General features: G+C 38.0%; 1 protein-coding gene across 4 annotated transcripts in view; it reads right to left on the bottom strand.

The window, feature by feature from the left end:
• LOC108736059 overlaps window positions 1–21,770 on the bottom strand; it is a 174,944-nt gene that overhangs the window by 62,905 nt on the left and 90,269 nt on the right. The gene's annotated exons all lie outside the window — the stretch shown is intronic.

The raw sequence follows: 21,770 nt of genomic DNA, 5'->3' as shown, positions 1-21,770 counted from the left end.
TTTGGAGAGAAACGGTTAAATTTGGGAAAAATTGAAAGCTAAGCGGTTGGGTTCCTGCCAGTTTTTTTAATGAATATTAACTAAATCTAAACAAATGTTTGTTACTTAGTTTTAAAGCTACATACGAAGAAAATATCCATAGTTTACATTTTACATTAATCAAAACTATTTTATATTCAGAACAAGAAACTCTGTAATAAGAAACGCTTTCTTTTTTGTTTTATTTGAATCTACTGTGTTCACAAAATTTTAATTATTTTCTTTTAGTTAGTCATCAGTTTAGGTAAGTATATAGGTACTATCTAATATCTTGTTTGGGCAAACAACAAAGATTATTAATTTTTTATTAATCTTGTCTTGCTTTTAGAGTGCTCGTAAGTGAAACATGAAATTTTTAAAGCTAACACTGAAGCAGCACAGTCTCACAAAAACGAGTAAATTTAATTAAGTTTATCCTAGATAACCTTCTTCGTAAATTCTTTTGAATAAGAAGTACAAAATTAACTAAAGGAAATATCAATGCCATACCTATAAGTGTAGGAATTTTTAATGAAAGTTTTCAGCAAACAAAACTTAATAACGGAGAACACTACCACCTAATAAAATTGTTAATTTAGGTATGTACATCGTTTGTTTTACAAAAATATTTCAATAATAATACTAAGTACCCTAAAGAATAGAACGATATTACTCTTTTTTCGCAGGATTCAAATGTTTTTTATAAAAAAAAAAATCAATTCCCACTTTACTCATCGTTCTGCTCTTCCATCACATCTTAAACCGAGAACACTTTTTTGAAATAGTTTTTATGGCAAGACATCTCTCTCTCTCTCATTTTCTATTCTTCCTTTTGGTTGGTACCTAAAAGAGTACAAGTAGTCAGCAATCCTCTGTTCCGAGAGCAAACCCTCTTAGACTCGCGTCGCATTTCTTTCTTTTATTTTCGCACTCTCAACACAATTCCCCGTTGGTGTAGCCCAACCCCCGACCGCTTTCAACTACAAGTAGAGGAAAGGACTTTATACGATATTATACCTAAACCGCAATCGGTTCAGAATTTATTTTATTCCGTCCTACACATATAATACGGCTGTATTTTGGCGACGATATTATACTTATCAACAAATTCAGATTCATACGGGACGAGTTGGACTCAAAAAAAAAACTGAAGAGTTAATATGCATTAATCAGGGGCACTGTTGCCACTTTAATGACTAACCGCTACGTTACGTATCCATTAATTAACCTTTCGCGTTTCATGTTTCAATTTATTGCAGAAAGCAAAGGATTGGCAATTACCTATGCGACTATGTGACTAGTAGGTACCTACCGACAGAGATATGCGTAATATTGCCTGTGAAAATCAGAAACCGTACGGTCGCAAACCCACAAGCATTCGAGTAGGTACAATATCTCGCCACTTTACAAAATCCATATTGATTACTCATCACAACGAATAATCCAGAACAGATCAAAGCGCAAGTGATGATCTGTTTGTTACGTTAACAATAACGGATGGTTGCACATTATTATTGTAACACGTTATCAAAGCATCTATCAATATGTGCAGTTCTTATCCCAGAAACGGGCAAAACCCACAGAGGAAAGGGCGCGGCGAGTCGAGGACGAGTCTCAAACAATAATTAATGTGTTCCAGATATTTTTTGTCGGGAAGTAACCATCGATGTATACAATAGCACTTTTCATAAAACATCACAATTATCTTCATTTATTCGTCTATAAGTAGCGAGAGTATGAGTCATAGCGGCGAGTGCACGGCGAGTTGAGGGCGAGTCTCTAACAAAAACTAAGGTGTTCCAGATATTCTTTATTAGAAAGTGAAGATTAATGCATGCAATAGCAGTTACATTTCATAAAAACACACCCATCTTCATTTAAACATCTTTCAATACCGAGAAACTGTATAAACCATACTGGCGAGTGCGCAGCGAGTCGATAGCGAGCTTCTAACAAAAATAGTATTCCAATTTTTTTTGTCAAGAAGTAACCATCGGTGCTAACAATAGCAGTTACATTTCATAAACGATCACATCCATCTTCATTTAAACATCTGTCAATAGCGAGAAGTCACACGAGTCACAGGAACGAGAACACAGTAAGTTGAGAACGAGTCACCAGCAAATTAATGTGTTTCAGATATTTTTTGTCAGAATAGCAGTTATATTTTATAAAAAGTCACATCCATCTTTATTTAGATAACTAGTAATGGCGAGAAATCGAATGAGTTACAGCGGCGAGTGCGCGATGAGTGGCGGCCGAGTCTCCAACAAAAATTAATGTGTTTCGGACATTTGTTGTTAAATTGTAAACATCGGTGCATACAACAGCAGTTACAGTACATAGAAAATCACACTCATCTTCATTTAGACATCTACTAATGACGAGAAACCGCATGAGTCACAGCGGAGAGTTTGCGGCGAGCTGAGGGCGAGTCCCTAACAAAATTAAGGTGTTCCAGATATTTTTATCAGAAAGTAAATATTGGTGCACACAATAGCAGTTACATTTCATAAAAAATCAAACACATCTTCATTTAAACATCCATCAATAGTGAGAAACTGTATGAGTCTCAGTGGCGAGTATGTAGCGAGTCGAGGGCGAGCCTCTAACAAAAATTAATGTGTTTCAGACATTTTTGATCAGAAAGTAAACATCGGTGCATACAACAGCAGTTACATTACATAAAAAATCACACCAATTTCCATTTAGACATTTATCTATAGCGAGAAACCACATGAGTCATAGGGGCGAGTGTGCGGCGAGTCAAGGGCGAGTGTCTAACAAAAATTAAGGTGTTTCAAATACCTTTTGTCGATAGAACAGCAGATCTTCATTTAGACATGAGTGTGGTTGTTTTCGAATTGCTTCAAATCGTATGTAGCCAGATGTATTTATATTTGCATTTGTGTGTATTTTGGAGAGAAACGGTTAACCAGTTCGAATATTAACGGTTAGATGGTTCACAATGGAATCGAAAGCAGAAAAAGTTTCGAATTTAAATAACAATGCCCTTTAACTGTTGCACTTCCAATCGTGCGTGCTTTGTACTGACTGAACCAAATTCAGAGTTTGAGAATTGTTTTTTTTTTGAACCTCTGTTCCTACTTTGTTCTATTTTTATTAAAACAAATGCAACAGTGGTCACTTTTTGCTTAAATCCAAATCTCATCTCTGTAAGGTATGTATATGGATGATTCGTAATATCGTGTCTGTTGTTTCTTTAAGATGGACTTATGATGTACCTAGTGCAGTAATTATCATTAGTAAAACTCAATAATGCTCTTAATAAGTAAGCAATCTGCAAGTGTTTGTACAGTTTCAATTAGATCGGTTCTAAGACCGACTAGTTTCGATATCGACGTACCTAATATGTATGTCAATTGAAAGCTAGTTTACATATTCGAAGCACTTGGACAACAGCATTTGCCCAATCAATCTCGAGATCAATATATACATGCAACTGTCGTAGTACAGACTGGCTATCATTAAATTTACATAACAACCCTCTCTTCTTGGCGAATTGAGCACATCCACGGTCGATGATGAATCTCTAATCGTTAGGTGCAGCCATCAAAGAGAAATTATGAGAACCAAAGATGTGATTTATTTGAAATATGTGGCAGCAACGACTGGGGCAGTCTTAATCTTGGTTTTGCTTTTCTTATCAGTAGAAAGGATTTAAAACATTTTAACTTATGAAGAGTTTCTTTTTATTCGTTTTTGGTATAGAATCCCAAAAAAGTAACCAAAGTCAAGCCACGCATTAAATTTAAAAGTGACGAACGATTATATAGGTAATATATATGAGTCAAACTACCCATAAATATTTTAATATTGGGCGTAATTAATAATTTCTAATATGCAGGTTTGTGTTTGTTCTTTCTCTTTGCCTGTACTCTGTACCTATCGCATATATATTTACGCTTTTATTTCCTCATCAACACGTAATATCCATTAAACACGATTCAAATTGAAGCTAAATAAGGCATACCAATGTTTGTATTATACAATATGTATAGGGCTTTTTAATATAACGGACGGACCTCGGTTGGTATTTTGTGTCACACAAATGGTGAAATGACAAAGAGAGAGAAATACAGAGAGTGAAATAGCACAAAGTCATGCACTCATCGTTTGTTTTTCCGCCAATTTCAATAGTTCGATGATGAGATTAAAATGAACGACGTGAAAACAGGTTCGACTGGCACCAGATGACAAAAATATTACCTATTTGAACCGGGCATTCGCGAATTTACGTCGCCATTTGAACGTTATCAATTACATCAAATTGATATATGACGTAAAATAGAAACGAATAAAGAATTATCACGTTTTCCTTTTTGGTCGATTAATAGGCGTCGTAGTAGTTATAATACAAAATGCACCCTATCTGACATGACGTGATAACTGGACTGTATTCAGGGACAATTTTAGAAAACACTCGATTCAATACGAAAGGCTAGAGGCCAAAATGTGACCAAAAACCCAAAATTAAGGAAACTGCTTCAAAGTGAAGCAGGTTCAGTTCTTTTGGGTGCATATTCTTGATTTTTTTTTCATTTTTGGACCCTAATCTTTCGCGTAGGTATCTCAGCAACTTCTAACCGCTGAATCGCTTAGGTACAATTATTCGGTTATCTCTTTTCATATTGTCTGTACTTCTCATGCAGCATTTTCTACCTTAACAAGGACGTGTTCATAACGCAGCAAATGACTACAGTTCCAAGTGGAAACAAGAAAGAAGATACGTCCATTGTCACAGATAGATTATTGCGGAGTTTGCCAATTTTGATCGTCGATTGCTAAAGGGTAAGACTCATGCGAGACTCGATTTTTACTCGAGTAGGCTCGCTTCGAAAAAGTCCTAGTTTTGTAAGTAAAACTTTACGAAATATTATAAAAGTCATTTAACCAAAGCGACTATTACACAAAGGTGTACCTACGAACATTTATGCTGGCATTTTCACCATCAAAAGTAAATTTATTACACATGGCAGAGAAGGCTCTTTTGAAAACTTCAATTATCATCATCTTTCAGCATTTCCGTTTCTATGTAAGTACATACATACATACATACATACATATATGTACGTATTGTGAATTCAAGGCTCATGAATTTCTCTCGGCACAGACAGTTATTTAGCCTATTAAACTAGCAACTGGAAAGCAGAAAATCAACAAAGATCCTTCTTATTATGCTACATTTCATGTTCGTGCGTTTCGCGTAGGTACATGTTGCTGGCTTTCGAGTAAGCTTTATACTATTGTAACATTACAGCAAAAATTACGTTTCACCGTTACCAAAATCGCAACTTCACAATTTCTAAAATATACAAAAGAAAACGTTAGATAATTATAACGTTAGATAGTACAATTAGATCACTTCCAATGTGCGTTTTCAGAAAAACAGTGGATTTATCTCTGGCACCATTTTTTGGCGAGTAGTATTTGAATTCCAATTTCTATAGTCAGTTCAGTTTCAAGATAGACCAAACCAAAGCAAACGTAAAAGCATTATCACCAAGTAGTACATGATCAGCGTAATCCTCATTGATCAATCTAAAAGTGGTGGCTCATGCGCACGTCTGCCGAAACATTCCAGGGCCGCATTCAGTCATTACATGCATCTCGACTCTTTTATTGATTGATTTTAATTTTATTGATCCAATCTTCAGTACCAAAGAAAAAACGTTTTGGACACTTTGGTAGCTCAGTGTTTCAGTTTGTACCAATCATGTGGAGAAGTCTTTCTGTGTTTAAAAGTAGAAATCTTCTTGGGGGCATCTTGGCAACTTGGTTATCTTTGGTAATGAAGGGACCTAGCAATTATGTAACAGAAGAGCACGATTCCTACTGACGATAGCCATCTTTCCAGAAAAGCTGCTTTTAAAGTCTTCTATGCAATATGGCGCCGAACACACGCCTCTCATTGGGGAAAACTGGCTTATATGTCCGTTTAAAAAATCCAAATCGAGCTGCTCTCTGGCGAATAAAAACAATTCTATACCTAATTGATGCAAGTTGATGCGTTTTCGATCGGGGATTTCCCGGGGCACACACCACATAAGCTTTGTGTCAAAACTTCGAGAGCAGGTAGAATGTAAAGCGAGGTAATTTTTCCTGCCGATCGGCAACAAAATATTCAAGTGTCGACAATATGAAAAAGAACGAAAAGCGCGTCTAATATTTTATTCAGTCGAAAAGTGGCGGGCGTTTTTAACATTTGCATAACATAACAGGAACATGGGAGTTTATGCCGAATTACTCCATCCCTCAGGAGCAGAGCAATTTCTGGCGATCGTTCGGGGAAGTCGCCGAGTCGCATCGGATACTCTACACAAGTTTACTCTAGTCACAATCAGATCCGTTCTGGTTCGCTTTTCTGCGGCGTGGAGCCTCAAATACGGTTTGATGTATAAAAATTTTATGGCAAACCGTAATACGTCATATATTCTATATAAATTTACCGAAGGTATACCTAGATTACATTGGAGAAGCAAAAGATTTAGTCAGAAACGTCGCAAATGATGTTAATAAAAATACTGAAGATGACCTACAGTGGCTTATTACTTTTTTATTGACATTACAAAGTTGAGTCTCGAAACCGTAAAAGTTTGAACCAGAAAATGGGAGACCGAGCTGTAAGTGCATTAAATGTAGTAGCGCAGCGGACAGAAGAAAGTGACGTCGACATTACTGATCTGACGGCCACAAAAGGACTAATGTAAGATAAAAATCCGTAAGGAGAAACAATCTCAGTCGTGTACGCATCAGCTACTTGTTAAATTTAATATAGAAAATAAACATACAAACACAAGTTACAAAGATGTTTATTGTACCACAATGTACAATTCGCCACACAGTGACTTCTTCAAGTGGATTACTTCTTCAAAATTTCCAATTTCGTACTAATATTTGATATCAATAAATTTTTATCAACTGCTGGTCGGGCTTACATATTATGTAATACCCAGAGACGTTTTTGAATATGGTACATAACGAAATAAAAAAATCGATCTGCAATTAATTTCGCTGGTAGATACTGGTCTTGTCTGTAAGAGGCCTTAGAAACATTCCGTATTCACGTAGCGAAACGCTGAACTTGTTGGCTTTTACTTTTTTATTTTATTTCGTGGTTTTAATGTCTTAATGATGCCGGGTGTAATCAAGAAACCGCAAATGACGCTAAATTGCAGGTAGCGACGAGCACTTGTGTAAACTAAGTGTATGTAAGTGCGTCAGAGTGAAATGTATGCTGACCTAAAACATGAAATCCCATTAATCAGTTGCCAATTTAGGGACACGGGTTTTGCAAAGTTAGAGGCACTTAATTAGTGCCAGGGAGGAGGCCAGAATCTAATTTAAAACTTGTAATTGGTTTGTGTCGAAGACGGCGAATCCATTCGTAGATTCTCAAATCAAAGATCACAAATCTTCAAATCCAATTCTGCAAGCTAACGACTATAACTAGGTACCTACTCGTAAGAACTGATATTACTTATGGTATTTCGTTACTGTTAATTTATCTACTCAAAATACGAATGGCAATTTAATTTTTGGAACAAGTAAACAAGTTTGAAATGAAAATCCACTAGTGGATCTAGAAATAATTTTTAGACGGGGCTCAATAAGGGCTTCTTTATTTTTTTTAATTAAACTACCCTACGCATCCGCCGAGAAGCAATTAATTATTGTAAAAATAGCACCTAATCCCGCTCTAATAACTAAACACGCAAATATTTCATTTAACGTCCCCGGATTTCAATTTTATTTCCGGAGCGGCGAACAGTCAGGTCTCCAATTAAAACTTAAAGGATGGCAATGAGGGTGGAATTTCGGTGGCGGAACTGGGGCAGAAGTAATAAAGTAGTGGCTGTTGATTGTCGTAGCAATTATTATTCTGACTCTTTTTTTTTTATTTTATTATTAAATCGCGCACGTCCGAGACCGTCTCAAGTGGCCGATGGATAAAGCAATTACAATTTTTCAAGACGTCGGATCCAGAATTAAACAAGGACGTGCCAGGACTCGGCTCCGATTAGTCATGTCGCATGTCCGACAAGGCTCATCAACTTGCAGAACAAACTGCATCGGGTGAAGCGACCGACCAACGAAGCGACACTGCCGCCGCGACGCTCGCGAACGTCGCCGACACTACCACAACATGACTCTAGCATCAACCCTCGCCGAAAAATTATGCAGAATTTTTCAACAACAAAATCATTCTGCTATCCGCTTAACTCCAATGAGGAAACGGATCACTCCATTACAAAAATCTTACCCTACCTTACCTTATCCATTATCCTATTCTATCATTTAAAAGTCATCTACCTACAGTCTCCATCTTCGTACTTCACTCTCTCCACTCTCCTAACCCGCCCTTTTATTCCTTAATAACACTACTCTGGCTACTATACTACCTTACCCTTTGCCCTACTCCACACCTTCCTTGTATTCTACTCAATACTATCCATAATACTATATTACTTCACAATTTAATCCTACTCTGACTGATTCTACCAAATATTCTGTTCTTCTCTATAATCCTACCCTGCACTACTCCGGCCACTGTACTATCCTGCCTTTCGTCCCTATTCAACTTTATGTAGTATTCCTATCCCACTCGATACTACCCATTATTCTACTGTACCCTGTAATAGTACATTACACTACCCCAACCACTAGACTGTCCTAACCTTCGCCCCTATTCGACTCTATACACTATTCCTATCCCGGTGTATCCTATAACCCCACATTACATTACCCTAGCCTCTATACTACCTTACCCTTCGTCCTTATTCGACTCAATGCACTGTTCTTATCCCGCTCGATACTACCCTATAATCTTACATTATACTACCCCAGATACTAAACTGTCCTAACCTTCGCCCCTATTCGACTCTATACACTATCCCTATCCCGGTGTATCCTAAAACCCCACATTACATTACTCTAACCCCTGTACTACCTTACCCTCCACCCGTATTTGATTCTATGTGCCATTCCTTTACCGCTAGATACTACCAATTATTTTACCGTACCCTACAATCCTACATTTCACTATCCTAGCACTATACTGTCTCACTCTTCGTCCTTATTCGACTAAATGCACTATTTTTATCCCGCTCGATACTACCCAATATTGTGCCGTACTCTATAACCTTACATTACATTACCCTAGCCGCAATACTACCTTACCCTTTACCCATATTCGATTCTTTGCACTACCCCTATTCCGCTTGATACTACCCATTATTCTACCACACATGATGCTACCCTATACTTTAATTTTACCCTGTTTGATACTACCCAATATTTTTTCTTATTATCCAGCACTCTACTTATACCCTACCCTTAAATCTCATCCTAACTCCTACTGTATTAATAACAGTAATCTTTCAAAAACTCTACCCAATTATTGATAATATTTAGAGTTAGAACGTAAATTTTCAACTTGCGATCGTCCTAGTAAAGAAGTGCATCCATAACAGTAACCGATGTGGAGATTGGTCGAGGGCGTCATTCTTTTTTTATATCCAATTAAAAGTTGTAAATTGAACCAAGCCGACGTTAACAAAGTACCATCCATTTTAGAAACCGAATACGTGGGCTGCGATTGAGAGGAAGACAAATGGAAACAATATTTTAAACTTTCTGTTTCACGATCGAATCGTTTTTACACCCGAAAAAATACAAGCGTTCGCCCAAATATAATTAAATGAATATTATGAGCACAACTGAGTTTATTAGTCTTACACTTTCTAAAGGACAATGACCAAGGCTTAAATCAGAAAACTAAATATTGGGAAATGGGGTAAACGAGAGAGTTTACAGAGGTCAGTAAAGTGATAGTTTAAATGGAGATACAAAAGTTTTAAATTATCTAAATGAATTGCCATCAGGAATACAGGATTAATCAGGACGAACTACTAACGTAAGGAGCATCTAATTGAAATAAAATTGACAATCGTTTTCTGTAAGCAATCGGAGTTCAAAGTAACCTTTGTGATACTACTAAAGTAGTGTCGCCGATCCGATCAGATTTCTGATGAGACTTTCTATCACGCTGCAGGTTCATTTCCGAGTCAGTGCTAACGAATAAGAGAACGGAGAGAAATAAAGGGTACGGATGCAGAAATGAGCAAACGAATTGGGTAAGTGAAACTTTGCAGAGGCTCTTTTGTTTCGCAATCTTCTTAGCATCATCCGGCTCGTTGAAACCATTAAGATTACCGTTTGTCTCGCTTAATGGACGAAATGGACTAGCGAATTCGCAAAACTAAACATTCTCTCACCGCTGTTTAGCATGTGGTTGGTTCTTGAATTGAGCAAAACGACTGTTTAGACGTGGAATACAGAATTGTCTTTCTATTAATTTTATTTATCGACCCAATATAGCTATTCGATTAGTTATTGATACATCGATTTAATGATTTAGGATAGTCTAGAAAAAGATTAAAGATTACGTACTCAGTTTGGGTTCATTGGGTGCTCGATTACGACTCGTTTTAAAAACATGTCCATTTGATATACAAATTTTGATTACTTAATGACAGACTTAATATAGCGAGAGAACAGAACAGACCGAGTGGGATTCTGGATGAAATTTACTCATAAGGATTTTTAATTTTTGAGGGTAGTATTAATAATTTCAAAACCAACAAGGTAAAGCTGCATTAAAAGGCACTTAGTCAATTTCCTGCATTAATATCCTGGCGTAATGAAATGCAATTCTTAAATGAGCATTTAAAAGTATGTACTCGTTGAGTTCTCAATTGCAGCTCATCTTTAAAACATTAATATTGACTATTTATTGATTAGACTTCAGAGAAGTGAACGAACGAAGCACATTAAGTGGATAAAAATCATCTAAGAGGTTTTCAACTTCTTAAGATGGTTTTAGTTTTTAATAAACTACGACGCTTAAAGCTTAAACTGTATCAAGAGACATTAAATGTCTTAGGCATCCGTTAAAAAACACACAAGGATATTAGAAGAAGACGTTTGGCATCAATTCCAATTAAAGGATACAGGTGAGTGGTGACGTAAGGAAAGAACTAAGTAGAGAGCTTCAATTTTAATGTAAAGAATATGGTTAGATGGTCTTTATTCCTTTGAAAGAGCCGTATCGTATCTAACGGCGCGTCCCGTCTGCTCCCCCCAGAAAATTGTCCTCTCCCGTTTAAATGGAACACCCTAACCGGAAATCCAGATTACAATCGTCTCGAAACCGATAAAAGTCTATTCGGGGGATCGTACTAGTAATTGGGAATATAACAAAGCTTCTTTCATGTCCAACTCAAATGCAATTATAACTAGAAATTCGGAGAGATTGTATTCTTCGTTTATCCGTCTTCGAATTCTGAATTACATCTCAATCTATGTATGTATGTATGTGGCCGATATTGATTTCATTGCTTCAATAGAGTGAATACAAAATTTCTTATTATTATTATTATTATAGGTACATATGTATTGTAATATCATCAGGGAAACCCGTCCCAGGGGAAATCGTCAAGGCGTATGTAGGTATTGTACGATAATTTGACTTGGTAATACCACATATGTTTCAAAACTATATTTGTTCGAATATTTTTAAGGCGAGTCAATATCGAGCGCGCTTGAGTCTACGGCGAGTCCCGTACGAGATCGACCGGTCATAATCAGGAAATAGAGAAACTAAACAAGAAATTTGATAAAATTTATGTAATATTGTACAAGTTTCCTAAGAAGGAATTGTTCAATATCGAAATCTCAAAGGGGTATGAAAAGATTCCGAAAACAAGTATTAAATTACAGGAGAATTATAAAATAGTTTAATTAAATACGAAGTCGGAACGTATCACAATCGTTTGAATCATTTTATGATTCGCGATTAAGATCCATCACGATTAAAATTGATTTAAACCAGAGTCCGTACGACTTAAGATCGTTAGCACGAATAATAATAACGACGAAGATGATCATTATTATGATGATGGAAAGACATAAAGGCAAAGCCTTCAATTTTCTTTATCGAGATATAAAAGATCTCTCCTCTTTTATGATTGAGGTGAGTTTTTGTGCCGTCTCGAGACGGTAGAGGTAGTGTTTGGATTTGCAAACGTCGGCAGTCGACTTGATGGAATCAGCACTTTTAAATTTGCACTGGTTTCAATCTGAAAAGCTGCACGTATATTTATACACATATCTGTGTACGTGTGTGTCTGTAGGTGTCTGTAAGGGTGGAATATCGTGGATGCCATATCCTATAATTTTTGGTGGACAAGTTCGCTCGAACTTTATCGATAAACGTTCAACTTTAAATTTCACGTCCCGATAGAGTACTACAGAAATGACGGCAACTCACTTTCCTGCTTGCTCAATTTCTTCGACAATTTTGTCTAAATAAATACATTAAATAAATATATTGGTATTTAGGGTAGTGAAGAGTAACGAACATGAGCTACAATAGCTATTACGAGGGTTGTTCAAAGAATTGCAAGGAATCACACGAGTAGTATAGCTATAGGGATACTGTGACAGTTCGATGGCCTGTCCATCCTCAGTCCCTTACCATGCCCTCTAATGGCACCTTGAAGGTCATACCTCGTACATAAGACCGAAACGTCGTGGCCAGTGTTGTAAAAATATGTTTTGTTTGACCTCTAAGAGACCTTGGAGGTCATTCTTTAAATGAAATGCCTGGACTTTCTACTATATTTTGGCATAATCCAGGGTGGGAGTCAAGCATTTTTGCATACGTTGTGGCAATTTTCGTAAACCCGTGATGTGCAAATAACCTACGACCTCTCTTTTAACGCCTCTTCCCAACATGCTGTGACTTCAAAGTAGGAAAAAAATGGTAACCACTTGGTGCTAGGGTCGGATTGTAAGAGTGGATATGTTCTCTCATCCAAATTAGCAGATGAAGTCGGTTGTTGCATTCACTGAGCATTTTGCTCACATCTGGTGGGGATTTGTGGATGGAGAACCAAGCAGAGTTAGTGGATCTTGCGTAAAAACTTTCCTGGCGATTCCAAAGACTTGAGACCTTATCTTACGGACAATCCTCGTATAATATAGAACAGTATAAATAAGAAAAGTTAACTTTACTCGCTTATTCACGCCTTAAAAGGTATCCTCATTATTATAAGTTTCGTCGTAAGGCGCTACTGTTTTGGATTCCAAATAGTTACGTTCAACTCTTTTACAACTTTAAAATGGGAGACGAAGAAGAAAACAACCCGTTGCAATTTATAATCATAAACCTGTGTATTCTTTAATACTCTCTGTGGTGCTAAAGTCTTATCATTTACGACCGATCGTAAAAACTAACATATTCGGCTTTAACATGACGGCACATAGAAAATGGGGAACACGTAAATAACTACAGTCGCTATTATTATTAGTATTATTGTTATTGTTATTATTATTAATACATATTTTCATTGTTATTATTATGCTTTTGTAACATATATAAAGCGAGTTAAATGCCTGAAAATGTATAAATCAGATCGTAAGATTTTACGAGAAGTATTTATGGTCGCTTATCATATTACTTTTCATTCATTACATAAATGTAATATCGGAAACCGAATGTCAATAAAAGCCAAATAAAGGTGCCGTAAGCGGCCATTAAAAATATTTCCTCTCTTTAATTACACCAATAAAAACGCTCTGTTTAATGTCCTATACTTAATAAGCAACATGTCATTAAAAACATCAAAACGTTACAATCTCTCAGACATAAAATGAGTTTGTTTCTGACATAAACAGTCCTGGAAGTCGATGGCTTCCAGGAGATTCTCGGACATTCGCAAAAGCTCTACCACATTTCGGATCAATCTTAGGCAGGTGTGGACAAAGCAGTAATTAAACATCAATTTCTTCGGTAAATTGTTGATGCGTTAAAAATGTTGTTGAAGAGTAAGAACTACGGCGGATGCTTGACACTTAGTCTCGTAAACTGTTTATTGCTCATTGAAGAGCTCAGCGGCGGTGTTCCTCCATTCTCTCACAATTGGCCGTTCGGAAGGAAACCAGAGCGTTAAGCTTCGACTATGAAGCACTAATGGCCTATTAGAGCAATCGCGATTTGGCTGAGCTGTTACATTCACCACTAGATAGATCTTGTGTCTGCTACACGAACCATTCAATATGAGAATTACAAGTATTCCAAGAGGAAATTACTTCCTTACTTTTATATCCAAATATGGAACTGTTATATATTCTGACTAAAAAGTCTTTTTGTTTTTGGTTGGTATCCGTAACTACTCTCTCGTTTTTTCGTTCTTTATAGTCGAGAACACCTGCGATAGAAGTAGATCGTCCAAACCAATTTAGCCACGTCATCGTCAGATGGATATTGCCGGTGCTGAAGTCAAGAAATAATGGGGAAGATAGTTTACCACTTTTATAAAACTGCTTTCAGTCACGTACCGCCAACCCCTCGCAGTCTTATATCCCGGTTGTAACGAAATGTTTTGCTAGGTACTGAACAACATCTCGTTACTAGATTAAAATACATAAATAGAAATCCGTTATGGCTGTTATCTCTGAAACGCCGTGCCGTCGTCGGTTGCATGTATGCACAAGTCGTTTGAGGGTTTATCCAAGCGTGCAGGTGGTTGCACATAGCGACTCAAGGAAGGAACACGTACCCGGGAGACTTGCAGCAAACTCCCCAGACGTGTTACGACGCGAATGGGGAAGTTGCACGCGGAAGTCTCTAGCCCGAACACAAATTTGTATTAAATCCGCGACGAGCAATACATGTGTGTAAATACATTTAACATTCATCCGCCACACGTATGTATCTTAATGTAACATTAAACGATAATGAGTTGGCTTGAAATGCAGCTGCTTCGCAACGTGTACGACTTACTACCCATTACAGGTGTATCTACCTAAACATCAACAAGAAGACATGAAGATCATGATTTGTGTGATATGTACGAGTAAAACCCCTCATTTCCAGCTTTTTTGAATGTTAATTAGACAAATTTCAGTCAGTAGATAAGTAAAAGTTCTTGTTCAATGTTTATGTTTACCTTAGGCGTTGGACAACCGGCATTGTTTAGTTTACATTCCATCAACGTCCCCATACACGTCCAGGACCGGCTTCGGTTTCCTTATTGCATATAGCTGACGCAGACCATAGCTCCACACTTATTTTACTTAGGTAAGTATACCATGTAAAAGATTACGTTTGACTTCGTCTACTGAAGAAATCACGTCCACCCAAAGGATTTCACTCTTTCATCTTCTTACACCAATGGATTTTAGCGAAACTGCCAGCAAGTAAAGATGAGATATCGAATAAAGTAAGTTCCATGAAGTGATAATTCCTCGGACATTTTGTGCCGAGGAGATTTTTATTACACAGTTAGCTGTAGACAATTCGCACAGGTCGTTCCTTTTTCGGTTGTAAATAACGTCAGTGACACCTTATAAGGAATGACCTGGCAGACTGTTCTGTTTACAATGTTGCGGGGATCGAACCGGAGGAAACTTTCCCGTTTAGATTATATTTTTTTTTATGTCTATTACGTACGAGGAAAGGCGACAAAGAACGGCAATATTTTTGTTACGCCCGACAGCTTATAACACAATCTTTGAAACCATTAAGGAACAACTTTTCGATAAACCAACACCGAACGTCATGTTGGTTATAATGGGGAATGGGGACCCGTGACATTTTTATGAAGCTTATTTTCTCCAAATCATTAAGTTTTGGCAGGTTTAAAAGGTAAATTGCAAACTATATTGACTTTTTTGCGAACATTTTTAAACAAGGTCACTAGCGAATTTACATAAATGCCTATTTAAGGGTTCGATCTTTGATATCATTAATTTAGTATTATAAGATTTGTTATCTCATAAATTATAATGCGGTTTCTCTCGTTTGTCAGTAATTTCAGAGGCGGAGAATAAGGCGTTTGTCAAGATGACAGATGACAAAAACGCCAGCGGTCCCGCAAATTAAACGACAACCGACCACTGTTGGAATCCAGCTTGACCCAAAAGCCACAGCGGACTCCTAATTAGTTCAGATTAATGAAAGCATTTTGTTGTTTTAGGTAACGGCACTAATCAATACAAGAAGTGAATTTGTAATAAATTATTGTGAAACGACATGTTTTCAGAAAACAATAGCGGAGAGCTTCGCTGTGTAGCGATTACGATTGATTCTACATAGTCCAGGCTGTTATGATTGTTCTGGAACGTTTTGGAAGCTTAGGTGGTCGGCCAAGGTACTTGAAGTTATCAACACAAGAAACTATCCGGCTCGAAGGACCATCGTTGCAAAGCGTTCCATTGTTTTCCCTTTTCGTTTTAATTAAAAAAAAAAAAACGTAGAAAGAAAATGAAGACGAAGGATATTCATTAGATTCATTACTAAATATTTCATTAAAACAAGGAACCTATTTATTTCCCGTCTAATGTATTGTAACAGCCCCATAAATTCGTTAAGTCGAGCTGTTTCCCTTTTATCCTGTTTACCTGCTCTTATATACTCGATTAAATCCTGTCATAATAAATTCTGAGTTGATCACGTCCTTGCGTAATTCTCAAGCCCAACTCTTTGTTAATTTGTCCTGTGTATTTTCCTTCTTCGCGGACAAAATTACCGCCACCTCGCTACATTTTGCGCCACTTATTACTAGAGCACGATGTTCTCCTCCTTCGTCCTTCCAATAAGTACACAGTTAACGCGAACGTGAGAGAGGGTCCTTCAGGAATTAATCTCAACGTCTATGTATTAGCGAAGAAGGAATCAAATAAAACGGTTACGTCATATTTCATGCGCGTCTTCTCCTGACACACCATCTATCTCCCGTCCTTGTTTTGTTCCCGTAGCGTCCTGTGCGCTAGTCAGGAACGAGTCCTTGTTGGAAATGAACGCTGAAAAATGTCGGACAGCAAAAATTGAATTGCTTAATGAAATTCTAGCATCGGTACTTTGTCAAATCCTCCGGAATCCGATATACTGCTTAGTTACTGCCGAACACCGAGCAGAAATTAGTTTATTAATATAACATTAAAAAATGAACGTCGCTTTGGTAAAAAATGGAGGAGAATTTGGATATGTTTCAAATTTAATATTCAAAAATATAAATTCTAAATAACTATTAAGTAGAAAATACCACAAATGGCGCGGTAAACGCCATCTGTAGTACGATGCTACATTTTAGGATTACGTATGCTCCAACAAGGTCCACGCCGGGATTCGTTTTGAGCAAGTAGATATCCACACAAGTGGACCTTGTTGGAGGATACGTAATCCTAAAATGTAGCATCGTGCTACAGATGGCGTTTACCGCGCCATTTGTAGTATTTTCTAAAACGCACTGTTAAGACAGCAGGTAAAAGTTGGTCTGTGTTCTGTCGGAGCTGCCTGCGACGCGCTGATGAGATCCAAAAAGATCGAAATCGCGATCCGCGTCTGGCAGTTTCGACAGAATACAGACCACTTCGAATTATTTTATTCGATTAAGCTAACGTGCCTATCACGTTGAGGTTGGCTACGCCGGGATTCGTTTTCAGCAAGTAGATATCCACACAAGTGGACCTTGTTGGAGCATACGTAATCCTAAAATGTAGCATCGTGCTACAGATGGCGTTTACTGCGCCATTTGTAGTATTTTCTAAAACGCACTGTTAAGACAGCAGGTAAAAGTTGGTCTGTGTTCTGTCGGAGCTGCCTGCGACGCGCTGATGAGATCCAAAAAGATCGAAATCGCGATCCGCGTCTGGCAGTTTCGACAGAATACAGACCACTTCGAATTATTTTATTCGATTAAGCTAACGTGCCTATCACGTTGAGGTTGGCTACGCCGGGATTCGTTTTCAGCAAGTAGATATCCACACAAGTGGACCTTGTTGGAGCATACGTAATCCTAAAATGTAGCATCGTGCTACAGATGGCGTTTACTGCGCCATTTGTAGTATTTTCTAAAACGCACTGTTAAGACAGCAGGTAAAAGTTGGTCTGTGTTCTGTCGGAGCTGCCTGCGACGCGCTGATGAGATCCAAAAAGATCGAAATCGCGATCCGCGTCTGGCAGTTTCGACAGAATACAGACCACTTCGAATTATTTTATTCGATTAAGCTAACGTGCCTATCACGTTGAGGTTGGCTACGCCGGGATTCGTTTTCAGCAAGTAGATATCCACACAAGTGGACCTTGTTGGAGCATACGTAATCCTAAAATGTAGCATCGTGCTACAGATGGCGTTTACTGCGCCATTTGTAGTATTTTCTAAAACGCACTGTTAAGACAGCAGGTAAAAGTTGGTCTGTGTTCTGTCGGAGCTGCCTGCGACGCGCTGATGAGATCCAAAAAGATCGAAATCGCGATCCGCGTCTGGCAGTTTCGACAGAATACAGACCACTTCGAATTATTTTATTCGATTAAGCTAACGTGCCTATCACGTTGAGGTTGGCTACGCCGGGATTCGTTTTCAGCAAGTAGATATCCACACAAGTGGACCTTGTTGGAGCATACGTAATCCTAAAATGTAGCATCGTGCTACAGATGGCGTTTACTGCGCCATTTGTAGTATTTTCTAAAACGCACTGTTAAGACAGCAGGTAAAAGTTGGTCTGTGTTCTGTCGGAGCTGCCTGCGACGCGCTGATGAGATCCAAAAAGATCGAAATCGCGATCCGCGTCTGGCAGTTTCGACAGAATACAGACCACTTCGAATTATTTTATTCGATTAAGCTAACGTGCCTATCACGTTGAGGTTGGCTACGCCGGGATTCGTTTTCAGCAAGTAGATATCCACACAAGTGGACCTTGTTGGAGCATACGTAATCCTAAAATGTAGCATCGTGCTACAGATGGCGTTTACTGCGCCATTTGTAGTATTTTCTAAAACGCACTGTTAAGACAGCAGGTAAAAGTTGGTCTGTGTTCTGTCGGAGCTGCCTGCGACGCGCTGATGAGATCCAAAAAGATCGAAATCGCGATCCGCGTCTGGCAGTTTCGACAGAATACAGACCACTTCGAATTATTTTATTCGATTAAGCTAACGTGCCTATCACGTTGAGGTTGGCTACGCCGGGATTCGTTTTCAGCAAGTAGATATCCACACAAGTGGACCTTGTTGGAGCATACGTAATCCTAAAATGTAGCATCGTGCTACAGATGGCGTTTACTGCGCCATTTGTAGTATTTTCTAAAACGCACTGTTAAGACAGCAGGTAAAAGTTGGTCTGTGTTCTGTCGGAGCTGCCTGCGACGCGCTGATGAGATCCAAAAAGATCGAAATCGCGATCCGCGTCTGGCAGTTTCGACAGAATACAGACCACTTCGAATTATTTTATTCGATTAAGCTAACGTGCCTATCACGTTGAGGTTGGCTACGCCGGGATTCGTTTTCAGCAAGTAGATATCCACACAAGTGGACCTTGTTGGAGCATACGTAATCCTAAAATGTAGCATCGTGCTACAGATGGCGTTTACTGCGCCATTTGTAGTATTTTCTAAAACGCACTGTTAAGACAGCAGGTAAAAGTTGGTCTGTGTTCTGTCGGAGCTGCCTGCGACGCGCTGATGAGATCCAAAAAGATCGAAATCGCGATCCGCGTCTGGCAGTTTCGACAGAATACAGACCACTTCGAATTATTTTATTCGATTAAGCTAACGTGCCTATCACGTTGAGGTTGGCTACGCCGGGATTCGTTTTCAGCAAGTAGATATCCACACAAGTGGACCTTGTTGGAGCATACGTAATCCTAAAATGTAGCATCGTGCTACAGATGGCGTTTACTGCGCCATTTGTAGTATTTTCTAAAACGCACTGTTAAGACAGCAGGTAAAAGTTGGTCTGTGTTCTGTCGGAGCTGTCTGCGACGCGCTGATGAGATCCAAAAAGACCGAAATCGCGATCCGCGTCTGGCAGTTTCGACAGAATACAGACCACTTCGAATTATTTTATTCGAATTATACGATTCTTTATCAGCCCTTTGGACATCCTCTGGACCACGCAAATACAATATCATCCACTTGATTCAGTTTATTCCAATGATTCCTTATCATTCCTTCCGTCCATGATATTTCTGAGTGATTCTTTTTTCGGAATCTCTCGTTGTTTTTGATCTTGTGTTTGAGTACTTGCTTATCACTGACTTCCGTTGCTTCTATTTTCATTTCTTCCAAGTGCTACAGTATTTTAGACTTCCTGGTCTTAATTCTCCTCTATGGTTCATTAACCTCTCGGGCTCCATTCTGCAGATATGTTCGAAAAAAACAACCCTGCTTTATCGGATTAAATCTAAGATATTTTCCAATTGGAGATATGGTTGCTTTTGTTTCTATTTTTTGGAGTTCCAGTGTCTTCATCAATATCTTTCTGTACATTAACTCTAACCTTTTGATTATGGTTGACGTTCAGCAGAAAGTGTGGCTTCAAAACTGCCTGGTACTGTTCAAGTTTAGCATTGAACGAGATCTTTCTCTTGTTGTAGATGCCCTTAGTTCGACTGACATGATGATGTCATAAATGTAAGCTTATATATGTGCTATGTACATCTTCTTGTGGAAATGAGACAACGTTTTATCACATTGACGCCATTAAATGTACATAGGCACTTATCTTTAGTAATATTGCACAGTGCACCGTTTTCATTACACGTCCCCTAACTTTCAAGCAGAATTAGCAATGCTGGTTTTCGACATTTAAGTTTATAGAACTGGAACGAATCTGGTTACTTACACTAACCTGATAAGGTAAAGTTCATCTAAAAGTTCACGTTCACGAATAACCCATTCCTACGAGTTGTATTTCTTCACATAGTACCTACCGATTTATGAAAACCTAATTAACAAGGACTAAATTAATTTCTTTACAGTTGTTATTAGTTGTATGTCAGGTTATCTATATAGTATATAGTCTAAATTATTGTAAAAAATATAAATTAACATTCATAACTACATCCACACGTAAGAAATATAATTTAAAGGTGAAAATTCATCAATCTACTTCATTAAAACCGAAATTATAACTCAATTATAGTCTTTGTTTTAAACTGTCCCGGCGCCTCCACCAAAATTTTTAACTCGAAATTTTAAATTTTAATAAAATAATTGGAATTGCTTAGTATTCTGCATATTTTGGAAGTAATAATGCATTAACAGATTGAACTATACATGTCTCACCTCTTTCTATAGCTACAAAGTATTATTTGCAGTTAATGTTAGGTCTTTTTAGACTCACTAACAAAACCCACATAAATAGAGGTGTAACATCTGTCGCTGCAGGGTTCTTAAGTGTACTCGGAGCAGTATTTCACCGGCCAAGCAGTTTATAAAATATAAATCGTACACATGAAGTAAATCCAAAGATATTTCCAAGTTGATTCTGAGGCTGACATAATGGCATAAGGAAGGTACGGTTGGAAAAGTTCGAAAGTTCATTTTTCTGTCTCGCGATCTAAAGCCATTCATTCTGTACTTGCGTGCATCATACTCGACGGTCCCGTTTCCCCCGACGGCGGCCTTTATCTGGAATTAATAATTCAAGGACGTCATCTTCAACTACACGTAGTGGTCGGCACGACGCTGCCGACGCTCGGGCGTCGATCTTTCTCTTTATATCGCGGAAAAGTTTTAATGTCAATGTATAAGACAGCGGACGATAAAGAATACAACTTTTCAGCCACGCCAGACATTTTGCGGACGATATCCCGACAACTTTGGTTATTTATAATCGAAAAGATTACCAGACGTGTAATTTATATGTGTACATTTATACATATATA

This window comes from Agrilus planipennis, unplaced genomic scaffold (assembly GCF_000699045.2).
Source record: "Agrilus planipennis isolate EAB-ADULT unplaced genomic scaffold, Apla_2.0 scaffold8, whole genome shotgun sequence".
Lineage (NCBI taxonomy): Eukaryota > Metazoa > Arthropoda > Insecta > Coleoptera > Buprestidae > Agrilus > Agrilus planipennis.
Note: the sequence above shows the minus strand (reverse complement) of the source record. Positions and strands in the feature narration are given on the sequence as shown.